Raw genomic sequence first — 9,686 nt, 5'->3', positions numbered from 1 at the left:
AGCAAGGGGACATTGGGAGACAGAAGAGTTGTCGGTGGTGTGAATATTTGTCCACCAGAAACTACACTGAGAACCACCAAGTTGTTTCCCAGCAGTCACCAAAGAGAGGAATGCTGCCCTTGGCCACAGGGTGGGGGTGTCAGGGTCATACAGGTCAGAAATCAGTGACACCTAGTCTAGTTATTGTCTGGTGTGAGTTGTTTCTCTGCAGAATGTACCCTGGGCCGGCTTTGCTGGACAGGCAGATCACAAATCAAGGTGGGCAAATAATAGGGTTTTTGGTTCTCTGACAATCCTGAAAAATCAAGGGCGGAAAAATTGTTTTAGATTGACCCAAAACCAACCTTTTTCAGACTTTATGGTGAATCGAAAAGTCGAAACACATTTCTTGTTCGACCCGAAACCAAAAAAAATCCCCAAACCCTCGTTTCCATTTTGAGCATTTTTCAAAAGGATTTTCTAGTTGCATTAGCCAAATCGCAGGAAACGGCACCACAAAAAGGTGCCAGGCATCGAAATGTTGAAGCATTTCTTTTTGAAAATGTCCGAGTGGAACATTTGGATTCTTTTCAAGGTATTTTCCCAACTGAAATATTGACACACATTTGCAAAAGCTTTCAATCAACCCAAATCTGCGTTTTTTTGCTGAAAAAGTTTCAGTAGAAAAATGTTGCCCGGCTCTCGTCACATGGGCCCAGATCCACAAATATATCTGAGCCAAACGGCCCGTGTAATGCCCCCTCTGCCCACAGACCCCCACCTGTCTCTCCCGGGGCCCCCAGCTTCACTCTCCCTCCCCAAAGTCAGCCCCAGGGCTTTTCACTAGAGACAGCTGGCATTTGTTTGTCCAACTTTGGAGGAAGCGGAGTAAGGAACAACAACAACAAAAAATAGCTTTTCGTCCAGCCCCCATCTTTTCATTTTGGTCAACATTTTCTGGAGTTTGAGCAAAAGGTTTCAGTTTCGGGTTTTCATCAAAAAAAATCCATAAGAATTGATTTAGGGGGGAAAAATCTTCAAGATTTCCAGTGAAAAATAATTGACCTGTTTGCCCGGCTCTGCTGTCGCCCTAGTGAAAGCTGTTCTCCTGGGCCCGTGTGGTCCGCTGGCCACTAGCCCTCCTTTGACACAAAGGAGCATCCAGAAAGGTTTGACTTCCCATCTAGAGACAGCTGTAACGCAGAGGCTTTCCTCATCCATCAGGGGGGCACTGCACAGGGGCCCTTTAACTCCCACAGGGGAAGCGGTAGCTGTGGCATATCTTGACTTTAGTAAAGCTTCTGATACTGTCTCGCATGATCTTCTCAGAAACAAACTAGGGAAATGCAACCTAGATGGAACTACTATAAGGTGGGTGCAGAACTGGTTGGAAAACTGTTCCCAGAGAATAGTTATCAGTGGTTCACAGTCATGCTGGAAGGGCAAAATGAGTGGGGTCCTGCAGGGATCCGTTCTGGGTCCGGTTCTCTTCAATATCTTCATCAATGATTTAGATAGTGGCATAGCGAGGACACTTATAAAGTTTGCAGATGATACCAAGCTGGTTGCCAGCGCTTTGGAGGATAGGATTAAAATTCAAAATGATCTGGACAAACTGGAGAAATGGTCTGAAGTAAATAGGATGGAATTCCATAAGGACAAATGCAAAGTGCTCCTCTTAGGAAGGAACAATCCATTGCACACGTACAGAATGGGCAATGACTGCCCAGGAAGGAGTCCTGTGGAAAGAGGCCTGATCCTCAGCTGGTGCGAACCCATGGATGCCTGTGGCGCTGAGCTGATTTGCACCAGCTGAGGATCTGGCCTCGGGAAGGTGAAAGTGAATGGACTTTAAACCTCCCAACTGCTTCACACCATTCCGGTGGTTTGAGGTGCTGCAGGTCTCCTAGTCAGTTTCTCTCAGGCGAGGCTGGTGGGGCTGGGAGGTGCCAGCTTCCCTCTCCCTGCGGTACCCGTGCCTGGTAAGGGCCCCCCAGCCTGTGCAGAAGTCAGATATTCCCAGGCGCTTCCCCCCGCGATGCTCTGCCCCGTGAATAAGACTCCGTTGTGGGGGAGGGTTTAGGGGATGGTGTGAGCCCTTTGTCTGCTGGGTTGAAGAGCCAGGTCTCAAATCCGTATTCACTATGTAAGTGCATACAGGCTGTGATCAGTCACCCCTTCCCCTGCTCTGTGTTCAGCTGAATAGACGGGGCTCCATGCGGCTCTCACTCTAAGGATAGACGGACTCAGCCCACGCAGATCAGAGATCGCTGTGTCCAGGGCGATAGCAGCAGTGCTTGATGGTATCCACCCTGGCTCTGCCCTTCATCCCCGCATGGTGCCTGGGAGGGACAACCCAGCTGCACCCAGCACCCCTCCCACCCCTCCTCTCACACACTGCCGGCCTGAGCGTGCTTGCCACCCATCCGCCTCCTGGGCTGGGTGCAAGAAAGGGGCGAATGAGGCTGGTGGTCAGCAAACAGTGCTGTGAAAAGACCCTCGTGTGGGGAATCATGAGGCCTGCCCGTGTGCCCAGCCAGACCTGTGGGCACTGCGCCAATACAAATCTCTCATTATAATCACTGGGCAAAGCCCAAGGGCCCCCCCGTCATGTAATGGAGTCCATCCTCTGGCCCAATGCAGGATTGTTCCTGGCAGGGTCCCCCCGCATGGGCCCCCCTCACCAGCACCCTCTCTATGAAGCTGGGACCCCCCCCATGGATTCTGGCAGGCCCCCGTCAAGCCCTGTCCCCACATTGCTGGCAGTGCATGGCATGGGGATATGCACTAAGCACCATCCGCTCTGCGCTGTCCATGCGGCACTCAGGCTGGGCGAGTCAATGCCCCAGCCGGGGGCTTTTCATTGCTGGGCGGACGAAGCGTGGCCCAGCAGGGACCGAAAGGCATTACTGCTGGGCTGGTGCTCGGTGGCTGATGATGTGCAATGAGTTGGTGGTTCTCAGCCCCATTCCCAATGGTTGGACACACCCTGGAGGAATGCACGAGGCCTGGCCCTGCCTTGGTGACAGGTTCAACGGGGAATGGGGAGACCAGGAGCGAATGGGTTTGTTAGGTATCAGGCCCTGCCCAGCTGAGTCCATCCAGGAGGTGGCCCAGCCCGGCCTGTGCCCCGTTGGGGCTGACGCCTGACCCCTTTTCTTTGCTAGGTGTGGATCCTCTACGCCTACGGGATGCGCCCGCACCTGGTGAGCCAGATCGAGCAGGCCTTCTACGGCTTCACCCTCTGGGTCATCATCGTCAAGATCTCCCTGCCGCTGGGCATCTTCTACCGCATGCACTCCGTGGCCAGCCTCTTCGAGGTGTACTGCAAAGCCTGCTGAGTGCCAGCCGGGGGCGGACCCAGCTTGGCTGGGCAGAGGCAGGGCTGGCAGGGGCTGCCCGGGGCAGGTGGCGGGGAGAGGGGCAGGCAGGGACGACCGCCGCACAGAGAGTCGGTGTGGCACCTACACACACACACAAACACGCTCTGCTTTGCACACACGCATTCCCATGCATGCACACACAACGCTGGCTACGCAGACTCACACCCCGTCCGTCGCACAGACCTGTGAGCGCACATACACACACAGACTGCATGCACAGACGCACCCCCTGTCCTTCAGACATTGCACACAGATGTACATACACACACCCCCACACAAACTCTACCATTTATACACATGAACCCCCATGTGTACACACAAACTAACACACAGTGCCATGTGCGCATACACCCTCTGACTCATGCGCACAAACACACAGTTTGATACATGTGCCCCTAACCTGACCCACCTGCACAGTTCTGCATGTGAACCCATCACATTGCAAGGTACACGTACCCCCGACACTCTCCCATATACACACTGTAGTGTGCACCCATCCCTCCCACGCACACACTTCACACTATCAATAGTGATTAATCACACTGCTCATCTAGAGAACTTTCCATCTGCAGATTTCAACACACTTTCAAATCTGCCAGAAATTTAGCCTCACAACTCCCATGCAGCGTGGCTTTATGTTATACCCTCCTTAGACAGACAGGGAAACCGAGTCACATCATGTGACTTGCGGCAGAGAGGGGCGTAGCGTCAGCCTCACTAAAGCACCCCCTTTATATTGACTGCAGCTGAGACTCAGCTCTCCTATGGCATGAGAGACACCGTTGTTATACTAAGCACCTGCTGTGTTTGTACTCTGGCTCTCTACAATCTTCTGGGTTATTTTAAGGGGTGCATAATAGTGACTTTATGTCTCTCCAGCTCTCTGCATCCTGAGCGTTAGGAGTTTCACTAGACTGGAACCTGAAGGTGCTGGCCTGATTAATTTCACACTGGAAATGCAGCTGCCTCTGGGGTGGAACACAGCAGCCACTTCTGTACCTGCAGCTCCAAGCAACAGGCTTTAGGAGACAAAGAACACGCCATATTAATCCCTGATCTAACTCCCCAGAGGTTAATGATTTAGACTGGGGCCCCTAATTATTTTTTAATCAATATTTGTAGTGAGCATCATTCAGAGGGAAATACTGAAAAATATCCCCTGGGAGGGGACTTAAGGGAAACGTCATGATTTTATTTGAATGACTTGGTTATAGTGCACGTGTTGGACCAAGGCACCAGAGCCCTGGGGGGAATCTGTCTTTTCTTAGTAGCAAATTCAGCTGATGATTATATTAAAGTCTATTCTAAAAGAATCGTCCACTTGTGGTTGTTGCAGAAACACAATTAGAAGCACATTCAGGCCGTCTTGATAGCTCATGGCTCAGTAACAGGCCCTTTGGCCAGGCCTCATTTTCACACTTTTGGAAACAGCGGATCTGTTTGCCTTGCTGTTTTATAATCACCCTGAGGAAAGTTGTCACTGAAATGTACCTGGACACCCCAGTTATTAGCTTCTATTGCTTTCCAAGGTTGCTTTGTTACTGTAATGTCGCTCGGGCCAACGCTAAGCTGTGCACACTGGTTAGTTATTGTGCGGCCCGCGAGTGTCAGGCTAAGGAGGCTGCTTTGTTATTGTAGGGTTGCTCACAAATGTGCTCAGCTGCACATGTGCGTTTGCTCCCCTGGCAGCGCGCTGCTTGTGAGGGCCACGCTGGCAAGACAGCTTTGTTATTGCAGGGCTGCTGACCATTATCTAAGTGTTAAGAAGGGGGAAAAGGCAATGCCCCGACACCTTGAGAAAACCTCGTCCTTGTAATTCTGGGAACTTTGCAAACAGTTGGAAGGAGCAAAAGGACAAATAGTGCGAAGGTTGGCCCTTGAGTCCTGCCCTGCCCCCTTTACTCCCATTGCCATTGGCATGGAAAGCAGAATTATGAGAACCAAGGCTGCTCGGTTCAGAGACAGCAACACGGTTTTCAAATCAGGCTGGTTCCATTCAAGACTTTCTCCCTGTACTGTGCCAAGGAACTATCCCCGGGATTTCTGTGCTCTTGGAAGGAAATTGCTGCGCCATCTTGATTGCCTTGTAAGAAGTCTGTGATCATGAAGGATTGTATGGTTGTCACTCGCATTTGTTCTCGAGCAGCAGCTCTCAACAGGGGTACGCAGAGGTCTTCTGGGGGCACATCAACTCATCATGATATTTGCCTAGTTTTACAACAGGCTACAGAAAAAGCACCAGCAAAGACAGAACATGCTAAAATTCATCCAGACCATGACTTGTTTATCCTGCTCCATATACACTATACACTGAACTGTAAGTACAATATTTATATTCCAATTCATTTATTTTATAATGATATGGTAGGAATGGAAAAGTCAGCAATTTGTCAGCGGTCCTGTGCTGTTTTACTTGTGTATTTTTATGACTGGTTTTGTAAGCAAGTCGTTTTTAAGTGAGGGGAAACTTGGGGGTATGCAAGACAAATCAGCCTCCTGGAAGGGGGACAGTAGACTGGAAAAGGTGAGAGCTGCTGCTCTAGAGAAATGATGATATATTATTTATTTGTATTTGATGGAAGGAAAGATAGCCGTACGGTTAAAGCACAGGCCTGGAGATCTGGATATAATTCCTGCTTCTGACCTGATGTGTTACTTTAGGCAAGTTACATAACTTCTTGGTGCGTCAGTTTTCCCATCTGTACAAAGGGGGTAATGCTCCTTCCCTACCTCCCAGGGGAGTTGGGAAGATAAAATCCATTCATGACTGTGAGATGCTCAGTCACTGTGGTGACTGGGGCCATATCGATCGGACACATTTTTGATAGAAAGTAAAATTTTAGGTTCAAGTTTTCAGTGGATCATTATAAATAAGGGGGACGAAAAAACTTATGAGAAACTGATTAAGTAAAGTGGGTTCTCAATCTTCATGCTTCATGGTACACACCAGCTGTGGTCAGGAAGAAATTGCCCCATGGGTTATTACTTAGACAGGTGTGTTGGTTTTATGCTTTTCTCCAAAGCACCAGTCAGAGACAGGGTCCAAAACTGCCTGCCCTGAGTACAGCAAGCCCTGTGACAATGTCCTTGAGGCTGTAACAACAGACAGCCATGACTCCAGCTCAGCCACGCATCTTGAAGGGCATTTGCTTGTATGTGAATTAAGTTTCCACCTGACTCCTTTGCTCCTTGGCAGAGTTTGGCGCAAAAGGAGCCGATTCTGCCAGCCTGGGTAGGAGGTGCTCTGCTACTCCTGAATCAGTGGGGCTACGTGAGCAGCCAGGCACCTTTCCATGGGAGTGGGGCAGGGGGGCAGGCTGCCGATGGCTTTACCAAGAGCCTGGCTGTTCCAAATGGTGCAGATCAGCTCTGCTCCAGGCAGACCTTTCACCCATCATCCCCCACCCGGCAGCTCCTCTCCCCAGGGTATCCAATACCTGGCAGGTGCGTATCACCTGAAACCGGCCTGGTATCAAATTCGCCTCCTGGTGACAGTCACGGCCATCCCAGCAGTGAGGGAACCGCACCAACCGATGGGCAGACACCGCTTCCCCGGGCGAGAGGAGTGTCAAGGCCTCGGGCTGGGAGGTGAGGGGGCCCAGAACACCCTGGGGGGAGGGGTGTAATATGCCCAGTTCTCTGCATGGGAGGGACCCAGCCCCAGCTGCCTCCTCTACATTGTTTCTTTGAGAGAGGGGGTAGAACCGAACCAATGAGTTCAAACAATCTCCTCTTGACTTCACCAGACCATGGCCTAGGGCAAGCGGGGAGGAGGGAATCGCCGGGAAAGAGTCCTTGGTCCAGTTCTGTGCTCCTTCCACTAGGACCTCAGGCTTTAGCCCAGTCATAATTAGGAACAGTAAGAGTGGGAGCCAGGACGCTTGGGTTCTCTTTTTGGCTCTGGAGTGGGGGCTGATGGGTGAGAGCCAGGGCAAGGTGGGAGTCAGGACGCCTGTGTTCTTTTTCCCAGCTCTGGAAGGGGAGTGGTGTCCAGTGGTTGGAAGAGGGGGGACTGGGAACCAGGACCCATGGGTTGTGTCCCCAACTCTGCCACTGAGGTGCTGTGTGATTTTGGGCAAGTCACCTGCTCAGTTCAGCAAGGCACTTGGGCACGTGTCCCTTTGAACATGCAAGCCCAGATGGGCTTACAGTGCCACACGTGTTTCACTGCCATGCCGTGCTGCCTCAGTTTCCCCACTTGTCCAACAGGGCTCACACCCCCGCGTGCCCTTTGGAAAGCAGATTGCGATCTCGTAGGAGCACTCGGCCTTCTTATTAAGAACAGTGGGATCAGATTTATACAGCCGAGCTCGCCGAAGTGTGCCAGACGCCCTGCGACAAAATACAGCCAAATTCTACCGCCCTGGCGACAGCGGAAGGAGGAGCCGGTGGGGGTTCCCACAGGGTGGGCAGGAGGGTTTGGGGGATGGGGGCAGCTCTGTGCCCAGGGGGCACCCCAGCAACAGGTCAGCACCTGCTGCCTTCGGTCCCCAGCCCCAGGTGAGCGATGGAGTGTGACTGTCCCCGCAAGGCGGGTGTCACAGCCAGCCCGGGCTGCGGGACCCTGGGCAGAGCCGCCCTCGCTCCGCTGCCCACCAGGGAGGGGCACCACCAGGTCCGGAGCAGGGATCCCAGCTCACCTGTCCAGCCTCTGCAGACACCAGGCAAGAGCTGGCACTGACTGACTGCCAGGCTGGCCTCTGGGGACCCGGGTCCCGGCTGGGCCGGCCTATCAGTGGGGCTAAGGGGAGGGGGGCGGGGCAGCCTCAGCCCGGTGGCTCTGCCAGGTGAGGGGGCTGGCAGGCTGCAGAGCAACCTGGAGACAGGTGAGGGGGTGGGCGTCAGACTTCCCCCCCATCAACCCCTTCGGTCCTTTACTGGGCCCCCGCTGCTGCTGCCCCCTCTGGCGCAAGGGGAGCGGGGAGGGACCCAGCCGGGGGTCACCTGCAGACACCTGGGGGGGGAGAGCCTGGGGTCCAAGCCCCCCCCCGCCGGGATCGGGGGGCTGGGTCTGTCCTAGGTGCAGAGCCCCCCCACCCCTCACTCCGATCCACGGGGGGCGCAGCGGGGCGCCGGGTGGAGGAAAGTTGCGTACGTGGAGGGTGCGGGGACGTCCTGCCCCGGCCCACGCGTGTTTCCCCGGCCGGCTCCGTCCCTTCCCCCCGCCCGCTGCCTCCCGGGCCTGGCAGTGCAGGGGCCGCATCACTTATTCATCGGGCCAGGCCGCTCGGGGCTCGCCTTGCGCCTGGCACAGCCCAGCCCCCTGCCCGGAGCCGGCCTCGATCCGCTCCCTTCCCTCGGGGAGCTTGGCCTGGACCCAGGAGCCCCGGGTTGTTTGTAAACCAGCTGGAGCCCGGTCTCCCGGCGCAGGGGCAAACCGAGAGGAGCTCCAGCAAAACCAAAGGGATTGTTATCTCCCTCCCCACAGGGATTCCCTTTAAATCAGCCAGGTGGGGGCCAGAAGCTGATCTCACACCCTCAGGTGTAAATCTGGATTAACTCCAGTGTAGTGCATGGGGCTGGGCCAGATTCTGATCCCTGCTGGGTGTAAATCTGGAGTAACTCCCCATATGTAAACAGAGCTGTTTCCAATGGGATGGAGCCCCTTTTGGTCTAGGGTGACCAGATGTCCCAATTTTATAGGGACAGTCCCCTTTTTGGGTCTTTTTCTTATATAGTCACCTATTACCCCACCCTAATTTTTCCCCACACTTGCTGTCTGGTCACCCTATTTTGGTCTAACTGTTCTATTTATCTCACAGAGCTGGAAGGGAGCCTGAAAGGTCATTGAGTCCAGCCCCCTGCCTTCACTAGCAGGACTGATTTTGCCTGAGGTCCCCCTAAGCAGCCTGCTCAAGGATTGAGCTCACAACCCTGGGTTGAGTAGGTTAACGCTCAGACCCTTGAGCTAGCCCTCTGGCCCTTGCTTGCTAGACTGCTAGGAATTAGCAGGTGAATGTTGGTGTCTTGTGCTACATAGATCAGGCCAGGCAGTCAATCGACATGGGCCCATACGGTCTAAAAGTCTGTGGCTCTCTGGCTGCAGAGCTGTTTCTCCCGCTGGGCCTGGCCCCCTTGCCCTGGGCCTGAATGCCCACTGGGGATCTAACTGAGGTGCCAGAACTGTTTCCAATTCCCTCCTGCGCTGGTGGAAATCCAGAGTGACTCCACTGGAGGCCAGTGTAAATGACTGGACTGGAGAGCTCCTCTCCGGATTTGGCCTGGGAGCTTTTCCTGGGTGTGGGGGTGTCAGGCGCTGGCGGGCTGTTCCTAATCATCGTTGTTCACTGGTAGGGCCCTGGAGCCTGGTGGTGGGGAGAGCTG

Source organism: Gopherus flavomarginatus, chromosome 6, assembly GCF_025201925.1.
Source record: "Gopherus flavomarginatus isolate rGopFla2 chromosome 6, rGopFla2.mat.asm, whole genome shotgun sequence".
Taxonomy (NCBI): domain Eukaryota; kingdom Metazoa; phylum Chordata; order Testudines; family Testudinidae; genus Gopherus; species Gopherus flavomarginatus.
This window is presented reverse-complemented; position numbering follows the sequence as displayed.